Raw genomic sequence first — 22895 nt, 5'->3', positions numbered from 1 at the left:
CACAAGAGACTCTTTGCTATTTGGTTGCAGGGTTGTTTGAGAGAGACCATCTTCATCCTACGGCTCTCACGGATTGATAAACCTTAGGTCATCTACTTGAGGGAAATTTGCTACTGTCCTACAAACCTCTGCACTTGGAGGCCCAACAACATCTACAAGAAGGTTGTGTAGTAGACATCAACCGGAATTGATCTAGTTCCCTGCTGGGTCGCCTGGAGAGTCTTGCCTTTAAGCATCCGGCCTGGTTTAATGTGTGAGTATACCAGTGAGCTAACAGATGCTCAACGTCACTGTAAAACTGAATAACTAAAGAAGACATCAATGAAATGACCAATACTTTGTTGAATGAAAGCTTAGAAGATTGCAGTAAAGCTGGATTGGCCCCTTTCTGCATTCTGAATAAGCCGCCAGCTGTAAGTTTTGACTCCAGCTCATACTTGACTCATATTTCTCATTTGTGCTGCTTGCTCGTACTCATTCAATGTTTACAGGCCGACTCACCCTTCTGGGACAATAAATTGCCCGAAAAACCAAAGAAAACTCAGGCAAAGAATAAGGCCACCAAAAGGCCTGCTAAGAAGAAGTCCAACTCTGCCGAATTATTCAATTTGGATGACAAAGATGATGATGACGAGTCAGAGGTACAACTTGATTCCCTTGGCTCGTTTTTTGTACATCTTATTGACAATGACTATTATGAGGATGAAGTGGAGGCCAGCCGTGCAAATGATGGAGAGGTAACTACTCTTTCCTTCAGCTCAGAACCTCTGCCAACACAGAAAACTCGACAGGCAAGCTGGAAAGTAAGATTTTCTCACCCTTCCGCTCACTTGGATCCCAACTTTCTTTTGAAGAAGCAGCAACACGATGCTCGCCGCACAACCCGGAACAGTGGCGGTGGAGTTTTATCCTCCGACTTACCAAACACCCCGACACCTCGCAAACGTCGACCGGAGGTTTCAAACATTTCTGACTTAGATTATCCCAAGGTGGGTCTTTTTCGTCAACCTCTTAATCCCTCTGATTGAAATTATCAGGGAACATCTCATTGCTCCTCCGGTGACTCAACGGGAACTCAAATCCCGACTTTCAAGACTATGCCTGGGTAATGGTATATTCAATCATTCAAATTCATACCTGATTAATATGCTGACATCTATGTATTTCTTATTCTCAGTGGCTAGGCCAAACCCAGCAAAAAGGCGAAACTGAACAAGCCGGTTGATGACTCCAACCCGTCTTAGCCGGAAAAACAATAGCCAGAATCCTCTCATCCAATTGCCGAAGCCACCATTGATGACCGGCCACCAGAAGAGCACGATGTCACCACGGATCAAATATATATTGAATCGGTCATCTCTAAACCATCAAGCCCCATCAAGCCTAACGAAGATAAGGCTGATGACGTTCCATCACCAAGCTTGGTTATACCGTGCCGGGTAACCCCACTGCCTTATCCAAGCACATCGCCAAGGAAGAAATTTCTGTTGTCGAAACCGCACTTAAGTCGGTGACTGACGAGTTGTCCGGTTTAAGGCAGCAGATCAATAACATGTTGTCAGCCATCTTTGGTATGTATGAAACATGACTCCTTTGCATCTCAATAAACATATTATAAAAATCTGCCAGCTTATCAATAAATTCACTAATACAGGTTCTCGGAGCACCAAGTTGGGCTCAGATATGTGCATCCGGCTTAAAGCTATCTACACTCTTGTAGAACAGTTATATACTGGCATCCTACATACCATTGCTGCTATTATGCACAAGAAATCTCCACCCACTCTCATCAAAGATACATTGGAGAGGTCATCAGTGCTGCACCAAAGGATTGATGATTAAAAGCGAGAATCTGCCAGAGCTGGCGCATTGACTACTTTAAGCCGGGCTAAGGCGTGGCAAGCAGATTTGGATCCAGAAGATTTGGCCAATGGTTGCCCAAGTGTCAAAGAGGACGGATCTGCCTTCAGTGCTGATGACTTTGCAGAAATAGCAAGAGCAATGCATCCATTAGCAAGTAATTTGTTCGAAGAAACCAATCTAACCACATATCAAGCAGCTTATGACGCTGAGAACAAGAAAGTGAAGGCACCGGTTAATCAGGAGACGGATCTCATCCCGCCGATTCGTAAGCACACCTTCGCTCCAGACATTGATCCATCCAACCTTATTGATGATGAAGGTGTGTTTAGTGCATTGACCGGTATCAACTAGGCTACGCCTGACTTCCAGCAGATGGATAATCAAGGAGTTGAGGAGGAAGACGATGCGCAGGATGATCCAGAGGTTTCAACCCGCCAAGAGTCATGAGCCATTTTATTAATCATGGCACTTAGATGTTTACGTCTCCAAAACACTTATCCTCTTTGGGCCATCGGATGCCTCGTAATAGGCTAGTTAAACTCTGAACCGCCGTGCCATCGTGCACATTTTGTTTGCATAACACTATTGATCCGTCAGTTGAAGATCTGCCACTTATGCTCATGATATCATCAAGTATGCCGATTAGATTTATCATTTTCCCTGCACACAAACAGATCACAAGTACCCTGGCGGGTCACAATGCCCCATATAAAAACCACTGGTGACTGACAGTCCATAACTAGGGCCGGTTTAGTCACAACCTTATATAATCATACCAAAATATCATACATGTGATATTTGCTCACACTGCGGGCTTATCATGCCTCTATAGTAAGGGTTACAACTAAAAGATTGAGAGCACAACACCCTATTCAACTGATTTATACCGCCGGCTTACAATGCCGCATGCAGCAAGGGGTAATATCCCAAAACTTAGAGCACAACGCTCTAAGCACATAAAATCATAATACACTGGCGACTTAAAATCCAAAGCCAACCCGTGTTAACAAACGTCGGATAGATTCATATATGAACCATAAGGCAACATAGCCCTCATCGGTTTTCAGCCATGTATTAACATGTCCCAAGAGATGAATCTCAAAAAATGTTCAAATCAAATATAAAACAAAAAACAAGGCTTTCATAGGCTGCCAAGCCTTCAAAGTCAAGTGCTTTTCAAGGGCTGCACAACCACTGAGTTAAACCTTCATTCAAACCTTGTAAGCCGGGCCTCACATGACCAATTGTCGTTTTAACTTTGACAAGTTCAGGGTGTTTATAAGATTGACTGTGAAGAGTATGGCGAGTCATTCCCAGGATTACCTAGGCGGAGTGGCAAACTTACAAAGGCAGGATAACCCGGATTTTTTGGTGAATACACCTGGCGTCCAAGCCTATTACCAGGGTCAATAAAGCTCTTGTCCATTAACAAAGAGTCCCCATGTAATGTTTCATTCCAGGCGTACAAGCCGGATCAACAGGGTAGTCATAGCTATGCTCAATGAGCAGGAAGCCCCCAAGTATTTGTAATCATGGCGTACAAGACGGATCAAGAGGCTAGTCATAGCTATGCTCAATTTGCAGGAAGCCCCCAAATGATCGTATGAAGTAACAATAAAGACTCATTATTCATAAATGAAACGACAGAGGCCCTGTCTTAGCAGGGATGCAGGCTTTATTATACTCATCATAATATATACATTGTCAAAATATGTACATCACAAGAGCCAGTGGCTCAGGTGTAATAAGGCCGAAGATGAGAAATATTCCACGGTCGATGGGTCTCCTCCTACATGCGTGAGTCCTTGTGGTTTCGAACATCGATAAGGTAGTATGACCCATTGTTCAGATTTTTGCTGACCACAAAGGGTCCTTCCCAAGGCGGGGTTTGTGCATATCAGTTTGATCCTGGATAAGCCAGAGCACAAAATCGCCTTCTTGAAAGGTCCTGGTTTTAACCCGGCGGCTATGATAACGATGCAGATCTTGCTAGTAAATCGCCGAACGAGCCGCCGCAAGGTCACGCTCCTCATCCAACAGGTCAATAGCATCATGACGTGATTTTTCATCATTAGCTTCAACATAAGCCGCCACACGAGGCGAATCGTGACGGATGTCACTAGGGAGAACCGCCTCTGCTCCGTAAACCTTGAAGAAAGGTGTGTAACCCGTAGATCTGTTGGGGGTGGTATTGATGCTCCATAACACTGAGGGTAATTCCTACACCAAACAACTTGGCGTCCTCTGCAAAGGGACCATAAGACGGGGCTTGATGCCTTTCAAAATTTCTTGATTGGCTCTCTCAGCTTGACCATTGGACTGGGGGTGAGCTACTGATGCTACATCAAGTTGAATATGCTCTCGTTGACAAAACTCTTTCATAGCACCCTTGGATAGATTAATGCCATTATCTGTTATAATGCTATGGGGAAAACCGAAACGGAAGATCACCTTTTTGATGAACTGAACCGCTGTGGCCGCGTCACATTTATTAACCGGCTCAGCTTCAACCCACTTTCTGAATTTGTCAACCGCCACCAAAAGGTGGGTCTTTTTATCCTTGGACCTTTTGAAAGGCCCAAACATATCAAGCCCCCAGACTACAAATGGCCAAGCAATTGGAATTATCCTCAATTCTTGAGCCAGCATGTGAGCTCGTCTTGAGAATTTCTGACAACCATCACATTTACTGATCAAATCCTCTGCATCAGCATGAGCCGTCAGCCAATAAAATCCAGGATGAAAAGCCTTGGCCACAAGAGATTTAGAGCTGGCATGATGACCACAATCTCCTTCATGAATCTCTCATAGGATCTCACGACCTTCTTCAGGATAAACACAACATTGAAATGGCCCCGTAACACTGTGATGATGCAACTCTCCATTGACAATAGTCATTGACTTAGACAGCCCGGTTATCTGCCTGGCCAAAGTTTCATCTTCAGGTAACTCTCCCCGGGTCATATACGTCAAATATGGAACTGTCCAATCAGGAATAGCATGAAGAGCTGCCACCAGCTATGCCTCCGGGTCAGGAATAGCAAGATCTTCATTTGTAGGCAGTTTGACTGAAGGATTATGCAAAATATAAAGGAAAATATTGGGTGGCACCGGCTTATGCTGGGATCCCAACTGGCTTAAAGCATCAGTCGGCTCATTTTTCCTTTGATCAACATGCTCCACTTGATAGCCCTTGAAGTGACCAGCAATAGCATCAACCTCTCGGCGATAAGCCGTCATGAGTGGGTCCTTAGAATCCCAAGTGCCTGAAACTTGCCGAGCTACCAAATCTGAGTCACCAAAACACCTCACCCGGCTTAAGTTCATCTCCTTAGCCATCCGAATACCATGGAGCAAGGCCTCATACTCAGCTGCATTGTTAGTACAAGGAAACATCAACCTTAAAACATAACAAAATTTATCACCTTGTAGTGAAGTCAAGATAACTCCAACCCCCGAGCCTTCCAACTGTCTGGATCCATTGAAATGAATAGTCCAATATGTGCTATCTGTCTTCTCCTCGGGCATCTGCAACTCTATCCAATCATTTATGAAGTCCACAAGTGCTTGAGACTTGATGGTTGTGCGAGGCATATACTTCAAACCATGGCGTCCAAGCTCAATGGCCCACTTGGCTAACCAACCCGTGGCTTCTCTATTTTGAATAATATCCCCTAAAGGAACAGAACTAACCACAGTGATGGGATGACCCAGAAAATATTGCTTGAGCTTTCGACTAGCCATGAACACCCCATATACAAGCTTCTGCCAATGCGGATACCTCTGCTTGGACTCAATGAGCACCTCACTAATGTAATAAACCGGTCGTTGAACCGTATGCTCCTTGCCTGACTCCTTCCTTTCCACCACAATTGCCGCGCTGATAGCTCAGCTATTGGTAGCCACATATAACAACAAAGGCTCTTTATCAATGGGAGCAGCAAGAACTGGCGGCTCAGCCAATTGTTTCTTCAAGGCCTCAAACGCCTGATTAGTAGCATCACTCCAGACAAAGTGATTTGTCTTCTTCATCATCGGGTATAGGGGGATGGCCTTTTCACCCAAGCGGCTTATGAACTGGCTCAAAGCCGCAATACGACCCTCCAGATGCTGAACATCATTGATACATGCCGGTTTAGCCAAGGAAGTAATAGCCTTGATCTTTTCCGGGTTAGCTTCAATGCCTCTTTCAAAAACCAGAAAACCCAAGAGCTTGCCTGTTAGCACACCGAAGACACATTTGGCCAGGTTAAGCATCATCTTGTAGACCCGGAGATTGTCAAAGGTCTCTTTCAAATCATCTATCATGGTTTCCCTCTTCCTGGGTTTCACCACAATATCATCCACATAAGCATGAACATTGCGCCCAATCTGATCATGAAGGCAATTTTGTACACACCGTTGGTAAGTCGCCTGGGCACTCTTGAGCCCAAAAGACATAGACACATAACTGAAAGCTCCAAAAGGAGTGATGAAGGTTGTCTTCTCCTGGTCCTTAACTGCCATCTTGATCTGATGATAACCAGAATAAGCATCCAAAAAACTCAAAAGATCACAACCCACCGTAGCATCAATGATCTGATCAATACGGGGGAGAGCAAAAGGATTAGCCGGGCAAGCCTTGTTAAGATCTATATAATCCACACACATGCGCCAAGTACCATTTTTCTTAAGTACTAGCATCGGGTTAGCCAACCACTCGGGATGAAAAACTTCAACAATAAACCCAGTCACCAAGAGCCGGGCCACTTTTCACCAATGGCCTTGCGCCTCTCTTCATTGAGACGGCAAATGAATTGCTCGGCAAGTTTAAAATTTGGATCATATTGAGAGTGTGCTCAGAGAGTTCCCTTGGTACACCTAGCATGTCTGAAGGTTTCTATGCAAAGATGTCCCAGTTCTCACGGATGAACTCGATGAGCGCGCTTTCCTATTTCTGATCCAGATTAGCAATGATACTGAACTGCTTGGCTGAATCACCAGGAACAAAGTCAACTAGCTTAGTGTCATCAGCTGATTTAAACTTCAACAGGGGGTCATGCTCCATGGTTGGTTTCTTTAAAGATGTCATATCCGCGGGGCCAACATTATCTTTGTAAAATTTCAACTCCTCTATTGCACAGACAGACTCAGCATAAGCAGCATCACCTTCTTCACACTCTAAGGCTATCTTCCGGCTCCCATGCATGGTGATGGTGCCCTTGTGACCCAACATCTTAAGCTGCAAATAAACATAACAATGCCTTGCCATGAACTTAGCATAAGCCAGCTGCCCAAACCGAGCATGATAAGGGCTCTTGATTTTGACCACCTCAAAAGTCAATGTCTCAGATCTGTAATCATGATCATCTCCAAAGGCGACTTCCAAAGATATTTTGCCCACTGGATACGCTGAATTACCAGGCACCCTGCCGTGAAAGATAGTGTTTGACAGCTTAAGATCTTTGTCAGTTAAGCTCATGCGATGAAAAGTTTCATAATACAGAATATTGATGCTACTGCCCCCATCCATGAGTACCTTAGTAAATCTGTACCCTCCGACCTGAGGTGCCACCACCAGAGCCAAATGGCCCGGATTATCTACCCGGGGTGGGTGATCTTCATGACTCCAGAGAATAGGGTGTTCAGACCATAGCAAGTAACGGGGAATTGGTGGCTCAACTGCGTTCGCTGCCCTTTTATGGAGCTTCTGATCCCGCTTGCATAAACTTGTGGTGAAAATGCGGTACTATCCACTATTCAACTGCTTTGGGTTACTCTGAGAACCAGACTGCTGCTACTGATTCCCTTGATCAGACTGTTGATTAAAACCACCTTGATTGCCCTGACCCTGAAAATCAGAATGTGAACCGCCACCACCAAAACCAGGACCGTGAGAGCCGGAACTTGAGCCGCCGTTCGGTCCATGATTGTTCTGGAAAAAAAATATGAATTTCTATACTCCTTCATGATAAAGCAATCCTTCCAGAGGTGAGTGGCTGGCTTTTCGTGCATACCATGCTTTGGGCAGGGTTGATTCATCATCACCTAAAGATTACATTTTGGCCCTCCCAAACGAGGGGGCGACTTTCCTCTGCGGTGCTGACTATTATTCTGTGTGCTGGTGTTTGCAACAAAATCCAAGATGCCATCAGCCTTGCGCTTAACATTGCCACCTTGACTTGTCGGGTTATGCTGCTGCCCTCTTGTATTGCTGCTCTTCTTTACCTTACCTGACTTCTCATCATCAGACTTGTGGTCCTTGGTACCATCAGAGTCGGCATACTTGACGAGAGATGCAATTAGCTCCCCCATGTCATTGCAGTGGCGCTTAAGCCGCCCTAGTTTCTGCTTTAAAGGGAGAAAACGACAGTTTTTCTCCAACATTAGGAGTGGTGAGCCGGCGTTGATACTGTCTGATGAGTGTATAATAGCTGAGATCCGGCGTACCCAATGGGTTGTTGACTCGCCCTACCCTTGAACACAGGAGTCCAAATCTAAAATCGACAGACGCTGCTTGCACGTGTCTTTAAATTTTTGGATCAAACGAGCCTTCAACCCCGCCCATGATCTAATGGAGTTAGCAGGGAGCCCCTTCAACCAAGTACGAGCCGGCCCATCCAACATCATGGTGAAATATTTAGCACATGCAACATCACTAACATCCATCATCTCCATGGCCATCTCATAACTCTCAATCCAAGCCTCAAGAGGCTGATCTGCCATGTAATTAGGCACCTTGCGAGGACCCTTGAAATCCTTAGGCAAACGCTCGTTACACAGAGCCGACACTAGACATGGCACACCCAAGGTTCTAGAAGTCACGCCTGCCTCCACCGAAGCTGACGGATAAACCGGAGAATGTTGATGAGCCGCTTGCTGAGCCGCCAGCTCGGCCTCCCGACGCGCTCTTCCTTGATCGACCAAAGTCCGAGCATCGACACAAGCACGCGCCGGGTCATGCCCACACGGCTGGTTACGACACTGTTCACTGCTTGAAACCACCGGTGAGTCAATGTGCCTGCTATAACTACGGCTTGGACGATGGATTGAGTGAATCCGCCCGCGGCTATAAGAATAAGCCGCCTACTGAGCCACAACTGTCTGAAGAAGGTCTCTGGCCCTCCACATCTCTATCACGGCTGGAGACTCGCCTTCAACTGGAAGAGCCGCCAATTTTGACGCCGCGACAATCATATTATCCAAATTCTTAGAATAATGACCCGGTGGTGTCGGTACGCGCTGAGGCAGAGTCACATCCAAACGGGGCGGATCCATCATGCACGGCTGAACCGGCACTCCATTCCCAGGCGCTTCGACCGTCCGGTTCACCATCGGCGGGTCATTGGTCCCTGGTCCAGGTGTGTTGAAGAGGTTTCTTGGCTCATAAACCGAAGGTAGATGACTCTAGTGCCTCCTTCTCATGATCTCATTTAAAGCATTCTGATCCAATGTGAGCCGGAAGGACTCTGCCTGAATCTGTTGTGCCTGGGCGTCCAAAGCAGACCGCTCCTTAGCCATCCTAGCATTCTCAGTTGCCAGCTCTTCCTTGGCTTGAGCAATCTCATCTCGCAGTTTCACCACATCCACCTGGTGTTGTTCCTGGTTGTTCGGGGTTACCTCCACCCCCATCAGAGTCGCCAAAGCCTCCAATAACCTTGTCAAAGGTTGAGCCCACGGGCGCGTAGTGCCGCTGGCACTAGCCGTCGCCGCAGCAGCCGAGCTATAAGTCATAGCCGCGGCGGTTGATGAACCGAGTGCCGGCTGTGTACCATCCATGAAGATCACAACACTGTTCAATGGTTCATAGGGGTCCAGAATATTGTCGCCATCAGAACAGCCCCCCTGACGGCCATCTTGTAGTTTATACAATGAATTAATCTCGCTTGTGGACGACTCACCATCAGAGTAGATGGCCGTCTCACCGCCAGACACAGATCTGTCCTGACCTTTTGCTCCACGGATGAAACCAACGAACATGTGCTTCACGGTGGGTTGAACCCGGGCGGGTCGTGCACGCTGAGCCATCTCGATGATGTCGGTGCGGGTGTCCGGCTCAGGGCCCAGTTCACCGATCTTGCCGATGAAGACATGGATCCCGCCGAAGGGGACCCGCTACCCGTACTCAATTGAGCCGGCCTCGGGGCCCCATCCTACATCATTGATGTAGAGCATGCCACGACGACTCTTAGTCATCCGGCCCACATCGTATCCCATGATCCCTTGGAAGTTGCCCTTTAAGAACTCGAAATCATCATGCGCCAGCCCCACGGTGGGCGCCAACTATCATGGAATTGTCATGGCAGATGTCCTAGCAGAAGGCCTTAATCGTGGAGCCATCACAACTAGGTTAGCTTAAGGGGGTTAAATGGGACAAATGACACAGAGAGTTTATACTGGTTCGGCCCCTTGCGGTGAAGGTGAAGGCCTACTCCAGTTTGGGATTGTATTGCTTGGGTTTCGATTACTAGGGAGTGAATACGCTTGACCTAGGTCTCGATCTCTTGTTTCTTGCCCTAAGCCACTGTCGGGTCGTCCCTTTATATACACAGGTTGACGCCCGATGGCTCACGGAGTCCCGGCCGGCTCATACACAATGTGTCCGCCTCAATGGCTAACTACGCTTGCCTTACAATACAAGTTATACATACATGGCGGTTCATCCTCCTGGGCCTCAAGTCGCCTCTAGGCCTTGGGCCCTCCGTAGGCTTATATGACCCACCATCTTCATTGATAAGTCGCCAATGGTATAACCCGACCCCTCCTGGGCGGTTCATACCCAATACTTATATCCCCAACAAGGCCCGAACAAAGACCCGTGAGCTCAATGACAACGCCCCAAGAGGGTGACGGCGTGAAGCATCGCCACTACCGAGTCTGAGAACATACAAAGGTTTTCACTATGAGCTTTGGCACGAGGAAGAGAATAATGACACTGTAGTCAAGAAGCAAGCGACACCCACAGGAATTGTCGTCGCCGGCGCCAGAACCACGGACCTTTCACTCTGACACTCGCTTGCACCACCAAGAGGAGTCGCAACCACCACCTCAATGAGGGGAAACCTATCCACCCGAGATCTGGGCACTGCTAGAGCAGGCCTGAGCCTCCCGCCACTACATCCCTAGTCGCCCACATAACCAAAAGATGGAGCCACCACACCCACCATGAAGCATGCCGGAAAGCCAACCATGGAACCCGCTGTCTAGGACCACCATCCTGGCATCCATGTCCTTGGGCACGGCTAACCATCCATATCACGACCATCCAACCTCGGTGGTAAGAGTGAAAGGGACCACCTTTCGCTCCTAGCCCAACCTCAGCCACCGGGTTTGGATCGACACCTCCACAATAGGAAGCGCCCAGGCCTGTGTCCCTAGCCGGTCCTGGTGGACCGGGGAGGGGGGGTGGGGACGAAACCAGTGACTACCGACGACCCCCGTAGATCACGCTCGAATGATGCCATGTTCATGTCATTGGCGTCGATCCGTACGACGACACAACAACGCCTGGAGAGAAACACTCAGACCGATGCCACACACAAGCACCAAGCATGAAGGGCACAACATGAAGGCATCCAACATGGATCAAGTTAACTGTCGGGACCCTGATAACCCACAAGTATAGGGGATCGCAACAGTTTTCGAGGGTAGAGTATTCAACCCAAATTATTGATTCGACACAAGGGGGGCCAAACCATATTCACAAGTATTAGCAGTTGAGTTGTCAATTCAACCACACCTGATAGACTTAATATCTGCAACCAAGTATTTAGTAGCAAAGTAGTATGATAGTAATGGTAACAGTTGCAATAGGAACATCAACAATTTTGTAGTGATTGTAACAGCAACAATGACAAAAGTAACTTAGCAAAGATCAATATGTGAAAAGCTCGTAGGCATTGGATCGGTGATGATAATTGTGTTGGATGATATTCATCATGCAGCAATTATAACCTAGAGCAACATAGAGCGAGCTCCAATTCATCAATGTAATGTAGGCATGTATTCCGTATATAGTCATACATGCTTATGGAAAAGAACTTGCATGACACCTTTTGTCCTACCCTCCTGTGGCAGTGGGGTCCATAAGGAAACTAAGGGATATTAAGGCCAACTTTTAATAGAGAACCGAAAGAAAGCATTAGCACTAGTGAATACATGAACTCATCAAACTACAGTAATCACCGGAAAGAATCCCAATTATTGTCACCTTGGGGTATGTGGATCATAACTCGTAATAGGTGCATATAACTTGCAAGATAGGATCAAGAACTCAAATATATTCATGAAAACATAATAGGTTCAGATTTGAAATCATGGCACTCGGGCCCTAGTGAAAAGCATTAAGCATAGCAAAGTTATTGCAACATCAATCTCAGAAGATAGTGGATACTTGGCATCAAGCCCTACCAAAACTAACTCGATTACATGATAAATCTCATCCAACACATCACCGTCTGATATGTCTCCAACGTATCTATAATTTTTATTGTTCTATGATGTTTTATTATCATTCTGGATGTTTTATATTCATTTTATAGCAACTTTATATCATTTTTTGGGACTAACCTATTGACATAGTGCCTAGTGCCAGTTGCTTTTTTGGTTGTTTTTTACATTGCAGAATATCCATATTAAACGGATTCCAAACATAGCGAAACTTTTTGGAGATTTTTTCTACATAGAAGACAACTTGGGAGCCGAAGAAGTGCAGGATTAGAGGCTTGTGGGGCCCACAAGGCACCAGCACTCGCTAGAGGCCTCTGGCGTGCCCTGGTGGGTAGTGGGGCCCATGGGTGTCCTCTCCATTGCCTCTCAGCTCTATACATACTCAAATATACCAGAAACCCTAGTGGAGTTGACAGAAAATAATTCTAGCTGCCGCAAGTTCTAGAACCACGAGATCCAATCTAGAGCCCTATTCCAGCACCTTGCCGAAGGGGGAAACGATCACGGAGGGGTTCATCATCCTCATTGGTGCTCCTCCGGTGATGCGTGAGTAGTTTACCACAAACCTATGGGTCTGTAGGAAGTAGCTAGATGGCTTGTTCTCTCTCTTTGATTCTCAATACAATGTTCTCCTTGCTATTCTTGGAGATCTATTTGATTTAATGACTTTTTGCGGTGTGTTTGTTGGGATCCGATGAATGGTGGGTTTATGATCAGATCTATCCGTGAGTATTATTTGAGTCTTCGTTGAACTCTTATATGCATGATCTTTATAGCCTCGTATTTTTTTTCTGAAACTTTGTTTTGGTTTGGTCAACTAGATTGGTTTTTCTTGCAATGGGAAGAGGTGCTTTGTGATGGGTTCGATCTCGCGGTGCTTATTCTCAGTGATAGAAGGAGACATGACACGCATGTGTCGCTGCCATTAAGGATAAAAATATGGGGTATATTCCTACATGTATAGATCTTGTCTACATCATGTCATCATTGTTATTGCATTACTCCATTTCTCCATGAACTTAATACACTAGATGCATGCTGGATAGCAGTTGATGTGTGGAGTAATAGTAGTAGATGCAGGCAAAAGTTGGTCTACTAATCTTGGACGTGATGCCTATATACATGATCATTGCCTTGGATATCGTCATAATTATTTGCTCTTCTATCAATTGCCCAACAGTAATTTGTTTACCCACTGTATGCTATTTTCTCGAGAGAAGCCACTAGTGAAATCTATGGCCCCCGGGTCTATTTTCTATCATATTGTTTTCAAATATGTTATTCCAAAAACCCAAAAATACCTTGTTGCACATTTTCTTTTATTTCCTTTATTTTGTGTTTTGCTAGATCTATTTATCCAATCTCATACAATTTCATCTATCTCAATACCGAGGAGGGATTGACAACCCCTCTTATGCATTGGGTTGCAAGTATTTGTTATTTGTGTGCAGGTATTGTTTACAAAGTGCTGCTTGGTTCTCCTACTGGATTGATAACCTTGGTTTTATAACTGAGGGAAATACTTACCATGGTTGTGTTGCATCATCCTCTCGTCTTCGGGGAAATACCAATGCAGATACAAGCAATCAGGAAGAATTTCTGGCGCCTTTGCCGGGGAGACATCATCAACATCTACCAGATATCCAATCACAAATCTCATCTCCTTGCAATTTAATTTTTTTGCCATTTGACTCTCATTTTCATCTCCCCCACTTCTTAAACATTTTTGCAAAAATACAAAAATAATTTCCGTTTGCCTCTTTGCTTGAGTTGCCATGTGTCTTCTATTTGCTTGGATCTTCGCTTGCTAAAAATCTATTGATATGGGTCCTCATCCATAGGCTAATATTTTCAAAAGATCCAATTATGATGAACCAATTGCTAGTGAACTGAGTTCACTAGATTATCTTTATGAAATTTTTCTTGAGATTCATGAATCTAAAAATTGTGATGAAGTGTTAAAAGAAGAAATTTATAAAGTTATTCATGATAGCTCCTTGGATGAAATGCATGATGCAATGATGTCATTATAAATTCTATTAATGTCAGTTGTGCTAATAATATGCAAAACCCCAAGCTCGGGGATGCTAATATTGCTATATCCACTAGTTATTGCAATGATCATGATTGGGGTGATAATGATTCTTATGATCTTGAAAATTTATTCAAACCTCATGATGAATATGCTTCCGATAATATTGAAAGTGGGTTTGGAAGAGTGTCAACTTTAAGTAAAAATAATCTCACGCATTTGGAGAGTGTTCAATCTTATGAATTTTTTGATAAAAGTGGGTTTGGAGAGGTCATGACTTTAGTTGATATTAATCCCTCTACTTTGGAAGAATGTAAAACTTTTATGCATGTGGATCATGGAGAGAAAATTTTATATGATATATATTGTTGAATTTCATTATGATCCTACATGTATTTATTATGATAGAGGAAAGTATGGTTGTAGAAATTTTGATGTTACTAAATCACCTCTCTTTGTGTTGAAATTACTAATGCTTCCTTCTTCCTATTTGCTTATGCTAGAAATTGCTTGTCTTGATAAAAAATTCACTATAAAATGCCTATGCATAGGAAGTATGTTAGACTAAAACTTGTTCTTCACATGCTATATGATGCTCTCTTTGTGCTTCATTTTTTTGTCTTTCATGTGAGCATCATTAAAATTATCAATGCCTAGCTAAAGGCTTTAAGCAAAAGCGCTTGTTGGGAGGCAACCCAATGAATAAAATATTTTTTTTCTCTTTTTCATTATGTTTTTGTGTGTTGACACAATTATGCTATTGTTATGATTGTGTTTTATGTTCTAATTAGTGTTTGTGCCAAGTAAAGCCATTAGGATCATGTTGGGTGATAGTTGATTTGATCTTGTTGGAAAATAGAAACTTTTGCTCGCGGTAGCGTAATTGTTAAAAATCATAGAAGCGAGATAAAATTCTAAATTTTTTACACAAGATTGATATACAAATTGTCTACATTTTCCTTTTTTAGAATTTTTTGAGTTACAGAAGTATGGCCAATGTCCAGATTATTACAGGCTGTTCAGTTTTTGACGGATTCTGTTTTCATTGCATTGTGTGCTTATTTTGATGAATCTATGGAGTATATCTGGTGGTATAAGCCATGGTAAATTTAGAATACTACAGGTATAATTCAATAATAAAATATGAATGGGTTTACAACAGTACTTAAAGTGGTGATTTGTCTTATTACACTAACGGATCTCACAAATGTTTTGTTGAGTATTGTGTGATTGAAGTTTTCCAGTTTTGGGTGAGATCACGATGGATGAAGGAATAAGGAGTGGAAAGAGCCTAAGCTTGGGGATGCCCATTCACCCCAAGAAGCCTGGGGATGCCCTAGAAGGCATCCCCTCTTTTCTTCTAACGACCATCAGTAATTTTACTTGGAACTATATTTTTATTTGTCACATATCATGAGTTTTGCTTGGAGCGTCTTGTATTATATGAGTGTTTGCTTGCTTTGATTTTTGGTTTGCCACAATCATCCTTGTTGGACACACCTATTTGAGAGAGCCATAATGATGCTATGATTTGTTAGAAATGCTCTTTGTGCTTCACTTAAATGTTTTGAGCTATGGAATTGCTCTAGTGCTTCACTTATATCTTTTTGAGCAAGGTGGTGCTTTAATTTTTGAAGAAATACTCTCTTGCTTCACTTAGATCAATTTGAGAGTTAGTAAAATTTTGAAGAAATTCTCTCATGCTTCACTTAAATTTATTTGAGAGCTTGTTATAAGCAATGGTAATATATGAAATTAGTCCCAAAGTGATAGATATCCAAGGGGGATATAATAAAAACTTTCATGAAGATCATTGGATATTATAAACTTGATTCCTTGCAATAGTTTTGAGATATGATGATAGTAATATGTGAGCCATGTTGGTGAGGAATCATCCTTTAGGAGGAATATTGGTGTTAAGGTTTGTGATTCCTTATGCAAGCAAGAAATCAACAATTATGCAATGCAATTACATCCTACTTGTGGTGCATTATTCGTTGTTAATTATGCTTAATGCTCGTTTATAATCATTTTCGTTTCTTGGTTGGATGCTTCTCAATCTATTTGCTAGCCTTTCCTTGTACTAAGTGGGAATATTACTTGTGCATCCAAAATCCTTAAAACCAAGTTGTGCCAATGAGTCCATCATACCTACCTATATGCAGTATTTTCATGCTGTTCCAAGTAAATTTGTGTGCCAACTCTAATTTTCAAAATGAATTACTTTTTGTGTGCACGTACCGCTCATGAAGCGGTAGGGAGTGGCCAATATTTTTCCATTCTAGATGCGTTATTCTCAAGATGAGTGTTTATCCACTTGTCATTGCACGAGAGTGTGGCGGTAATAGGGATGCCCACTCCCCAAATGAAAAAGAAATTTACTTTATGTTGTCAATAATAAATTCCTCAGAAAGTGTTGGTATGGAAGGCACCTGTGGATACGGCTAGTCATGGATTGTGAAAGAATGGTGGAAAAAGGAAAAAAATATTTTATGTTTGGTAACCGCTTATGATGTATCTAGCATGCAAAGTATTGGGAATTCTCTGTCATTTTCATTGAACGGGAAAAGTATGCCTCTAAAAATATATTTTTTATCTCTCAATTTAAGCTTTGACCTATGGCACCTCTACAAATCTCTGCTTCCCTCTGTGAAGGGCCTATCTATTTACTTTTATACAATTTTTATTTTTATTTGAGTCTCCATCTTTGCTTATAAAGCACCAACTAGGGAGCACTATGATCATACTTGTGCATTCGATGTAGCTAATGTTCGAGTGTTTTTCATGAATGGATCAATGATTGAGCATAATGGGCTTGGGATAACTTCCTTTAGTGTTGATATTTTGGAAGACATGGTTGCTTGTTGATATGCTTGAGTATTGATGTCTTCATGTAAATTATAGGCTATTACTTTGAATCATCTAAAAGTCCAAATGTCATTGCTACAAAATAAAATAATATGTGATGAACATGTTAGGCAGCATTCCACATCAAAAAATCTACTTTTATCATTTACCTACTCGAGGACGAGTAGGAATTAAGCATGGGGATGCTGATACATCTCCAACATATCTATAATTTTTGATTGTTCCATGCTGTTCTATTATCATTCTTGGATGTTTTATATTCATTTTATAGCAAATTTATATCATTTTTGGGACTAACCTATTGACATAGTGCCTAGTGCCAGTTTTTTTGCTTATTATTCTAAATCCCCTTGCTTTATAAGACCAGTCATCATATGGCGGCTTACGCCTCTGGGCCGTCTTTTGGATCCGGGCCTTAAGCCAGCCCATCTTGTAACCCGCCCCACTGGCCTTGTGTCTTATGGCCTCAGGCTTGTCCAAAGCCTGGCTTAGGGAGTCGTCAACGGCCTAAACTGGCCCTTCCAGGGCAGGTTATAATGCAGGGTTATATCCCGAAGAATCCCCGAACTCCATCCTCCACCTCGCCTTCCTTCATCACGGCCAGCGAGGCCTTCATCCACATCGAGTCGCACTTCGGCCTATGGCTGAAGATCTTCGGCGTCAAGCCAAAGTCTAGCGGCTCCGATCTGGTAGAGTGTGGAGGTGCCATGATCAGCAAGAATTAGAAGGTGAGCTGGTTCATAGAGACCTTCAAAGAGTGGCAACATGAGTGGTTTTACATCCCTGAGCTACTCGCTGCAGGCTAGGCCGAAGTCCCGGCATTCCCGGTTGGGCCTCCAAGGAAGCTCGTGCCTTGGGCAAAGAAGGGGATCACCTAGGGGAGCCCGGGGGAGGTGGAGGTGCTGATCAAAAGGATCATGTGGTGGTCCGATCAGAAAGACCGCTAGCTGGCACACATGGTGAACGTCATGCTCCACCACCTTATCCTCCCACTTTAACTTCGGGCCAATCCAATGTGGGCACACAAGCCTGAACACATGCCGCCCATTCACCACTTTTTCCGCTCTACCTTGTCTGGGATGTGGAACCGGCTGTTCAAGCCGTCCAAGGATGAATTTCCCTCGGAAGGGAGAGATCTCGGCTTCGAAGCCAGCCACGACGCCCCCGAGGTAATCTTCTCATACACAGCTTCATATTCTATGATGTAGATCTCAGCTAATTGATCAGTTTATGCTTGTAGAAGTGGATCACCAAGGCGTAGCAGATGTTGTGCCCGGCGCCAGTGCTAGAGGGGGAGAGGACCCGCCTGCTTACGGCCCTCCTGGTCGAGGGGAGGCATGTGGTGATCCCTAAGGGATCAAAGCCCCAGAAGGGTAGGACGGGTCTTCAGACTTGAGAGACCTCGATCACTCGGTCTGAGGATACCCATGCCTCCTCCACCCACGAAGACAATGTCGAGGAGGTCAAGGAGGTAGAGAACCCTTCCCTCAAGGGGAAGAGGGAGGCGTTCGAGGACACTAAGGCCGAGGCATGTCCAAAAGGCCAGAAAAGGGCGTGCAAGGTCCCTGTCGGACCCGTAGGCAAGCCTACTCTGCCGGAGAACATCACCTTCTCCGATGAGTCAGACGACAACCACTTCGAGCTGGGAAGGGAGAAGCACGCGCCCTGGAGGTATATCATCGTCTCTGTGTGTGGTTTTCCTTTCCATTGAGGTAGAACTCACACGAGTAATTTTCTTTCAATCTATCGAAGGTGGACCTCAGCGGAAACACCTCGAGTGGGCTTCTGTCCGCCAGCGAGACACTGGATCCCGCCACTCCTCCTCCTGCTCTGGAGGGGCTGGGGGAGGCGACATCCAATTTGGCTCCCCGGGACAACAGAACAGGGGTCGCAGAACCGATCGTCATGGCCGAGGTTGAGACCTCGGCCTCATAGAGCCAAGGGGACGGGGTCTCCGAGGTCCTCAAGGAAGGGCAGGGCCAGACATTGGCCCATACAAAGTCAGCTCCGGCGCCAACTCTGTGGCTTCATACCCTCGTACTTGGCACCTCGGTGTTGGGTCTCGAGGATTTGCCACCCCTATCTTCCGCCTCAAGGCAAGCTAGTCTGGAGTGGACCGAAGAGATGAAGGTGCCCTAATGGGCTCCTCCCTTAAAGAAGAGCACCACATGTTGATCAACCCAGCGCTGCAAGGCTTCCGGTCCATAGAGGCTAGAATCCATGAGGTCTTCAAGGGCCTTGTTATGAGCTTTGATGGATTCTTCTGCATTACATTAAGAATAACCTCCCTGCTTGGATATATTTGCAAGTCTGTGTATGTATCTGAGGACTTTTTTGCTTATATTGTGGCATATTACTTAGATAGTGTAGAAAGTGAGTAGCCCTCGAGCCCAAGGATAGTTTTGAGAAAATAGCTTTGGGATCAAAGAAATATACCACAAGCTTACAAATGAGTAGCCCCCAAGGCTTTGGCATGCATACTTGAAATTTTGATACCTGGTACAGTGGCTAATTTTAAAGTGCTTGTTAGCAGGTTTCTACCTCGGCTCCGAGCTCCACCTCCGAGGAGATCACAGAGATGAAACAAAAGCTCGATAGGTCCGAGACGGACCTTGATTTGATGAAAAATCAGATCGAGCAATCTCAAGGTAGGATGGAGAGAGATTTGTCAAATTTACTTTCCGTGAGGATAACTTGGTGCAATAGAAGCTAATGCCTAATTGTTTGAATGACAGTGGCTTTGTACGAGCTTGAGGGGATCAAGGCCGAGCTTATGAAAGCTCGACAGGAGGCCTAGCAACAAAAGATTGCGGCCGCCAAGGCGGAGAAGGACCTAGCCACCGAAAAGGTGGCTAGGGGAAATGACCAGGCACGTGTCGTGGAGGTGGAGGAGACCCAGAAGGGCGTCTACGAAGCGTGCAATGCCCTTTAGGCCAAGAAGGATAAGGCGAACAAGGAGCTCAAGAAGCTCCGGCTTGCACACTCTAAACTCGACACCCACACCACGGCCGACCACGATGTGCTCCAACAAGTGGAGCAAATTATCGTGGGTAAGCCATATTTACTTCAATGTGTGTTTGGCAGCAAAGGGTTCATCGAGCTCACCCAGCTGTGTGTTGGAAATATGCCCTAGAGGCAATAATAAAATGGTTATTATTATATTTCCTTGTTCATGATAATTGTCTATTGTTCATGCTATAATTGTATTAACCGGAAACCGTAATACATGTGTGAATACATAGACCACAACATATCCCTAGTGAGCCTCTAGTTGATCAATAGATGGTTATGGTTTCCTAACCATGGACATTGGATGTCATTGATAACAGGATCACATCGTTAGGAGAATGATGTGATGGACAAGACCCAATCCTAAGCATAGCATAAGATCATGTAGTTCGTTTACTAGAGATTTTCTAATGTCAAGTATCATTTCCTTAGACCATGAGATTGTGCAACTCCCGAATACCATAGGAGTGCTTTGGGTGTATCAAACGTCACAACGTAACTGGGTGATTATAAAGGTGCACTACAGGTATCTCCAAAAATATCTGTTGGGTTGGCACGAATCGAGACTGGGATTTGTCACAACGTATGACGGAGAGGTATCTCTGGGCCCACTCGGTAATGCATCATCATAATGAGCTCAATGTGACTAAGGAGTTAACCACGAGATCATGCGTTACGGAACGAGTAAAGAGACTTGCCGGTAACGAGATTGAACAAGCTATGGGGATACCGATGATCGAATCTCGGGCAAGTAACATACCGATAGACAAAGGGATTTGTATACGGGATAGATTGAATCCCCGACATTGTGGTTCATCCGATGAGATCATCGTGGAACATGTGGGAGCCAATATGGGTATCCAGATCCCGCTATTGGTGATTGGCCAGAGAGATGTCTCGGTCATGTCTGCATGGTTCCCGAACCCGTAGGGTCTACACACTTAAGGTCTGGTGACGCTAGAGTTGTAATGGGAATTGTATGTGTTTACCGAAAGTTGTTCGGAGTCTCGGATGAGATCCTGGACGTCACGAGGAGTTCCGGAATGGTCTGGAGGTGAAGATTTATATATGGGAAGTCCAGTTTGACTCACCAGAAGGTTTCAGGGGTCCGGGGGTCCATCGGGTGGGGCCACCTACCCTGGGGGTCAAGTGGGCTGAATATGGGTGGGAACCAGCCCCCTAGTGGGCTGGTGCAGCCCCCAAGGGCCCAAGGTACCTAGGGTTGGAAACCCAAAGGGCTGGGGGGCCTCCCACCTTCTTGGGGGGCAAGTCTCCCCCCCTTGGCCGCCGCCCCCACTAGATGCATCTGGGGGTGGGGGTTGCCCCCTCTTCCCTTCCCCCTATAACTAGTGAGGGGGTGGGAGGGCAGCCGCACCCTTCCCCTGGCGCAGACCTCCCCCTTCTAACTCCTCCTCTTCCTCCGTAGTGCTTGGCAAAGCCCTGCCTGAGAACCACAAGATCCATCACCACGCCGTCATGCTGCCGGAGCTCTCCCTCAACTTCTCCTCTCCCCTTCCTAGATCAAGAAGGAGGATACGTCCCCGGGCTGTACGTGTGTTGAACGTGGAGGCGCCGTCCGTTCGGTGCTTGGATCGGATCTTCCGCGATTTGAATCTCCGCGAGTACGACTCCATCAACCGCGTTCTTGTAATGCTTCCGCTTAGAGATCTTCAAGGGTATGAAGATGCACTCCCTTTTACTCGTTGCTAGCATCTCCTAGATTGATCTTGGTGACAGGTAGGAAATTTTAGAATTATTTCTACGTTCCCCAACGGTGGCATCATGAGCTAGGTCTATGCGTTGATTCTATGCACGAGTAGAACACAAAGTAGTTGTGGGTGATGATTTGGTCAATTTGGTTACCGTTACTAGTATTATCTTGATTCAGCGGCATTGTGGGATGAACCGACCCGGACCGACCTTACATGTACGCTTACGTGAGACAGGTTCCATTGACTGACATGCACTTGATGCATAAGGTGGCTAGCGGGTCTCTGTCTCTCCCACTTTAGTCGGATCAGATTCGATGAAGAGGGTCCTTATGAAGGGTAAATAGCAATTGGAATATCACCGTTGTTGCTTTTGCATAGGTAAGAAACGTTCTTGCTAGAAACCCATAGCAGCCACGTAAAACATGCAACAACAATTAGAGGACGTCTAACTTGTTTTTGCAGGGTATGTTATGTGATGTGACATAGCCAAAAGGATGTGATGAATTATATATGTGATGTATGAGATTGATCATGTTCTTGTAATAGGAATCACGACTTGCATGTCGATGAGTATGACAACCGGCAGGAGCCATAGGAGTTGTCTTAATTTATTGTATGACCTACGAGTCAATATATAAACACCATGTAATTACTTTACTTTATTGCTAACCGTTAGCCATAGTAGTAGAAGTAATAGTTGGCGAGACAACCTCATGAAGTCACGATGATGGAGATCATGGCGTCATGCCAGTGATGATGGTGATCATTCCGTGCCTTGAAGTTGGAGATCAAAAGCGCAAGATGATATTGGCCATATCATGTCACTTTATGATTTGATGTGATGTTTATCATGTTTACATCTTGTTTGCTTTGAACGATGGTAGCATAAATAAGATGATCCCTCACTAAAATTTCAAGAAATTTGTTCCCCCTAAATGTGCACCGTTGCGAAGGTTCGTTGTTTTGAAGCACCACATGATGAT

The sequence above is a fragment of the Triticum dicoccoides genome, chromosome 4A (genome assembly GCF_002162155.2).
Source record: "Triticum dicoccoides isolate Atlit2015 ecotype Zavitan chromosome 4A, WEW_v2.0, whole genome shotgun sequence".
Classification (NCBI taxonomy): domain Eukaryota; kingdom Viridiplantae; phylum Streptophyta; class Magnoliopsida; order Poales; family Poaceae; genus Triticum; species Triticum dicoccoides.
This window is presented reverse-complemented; position numbering follows the sequence as displayed.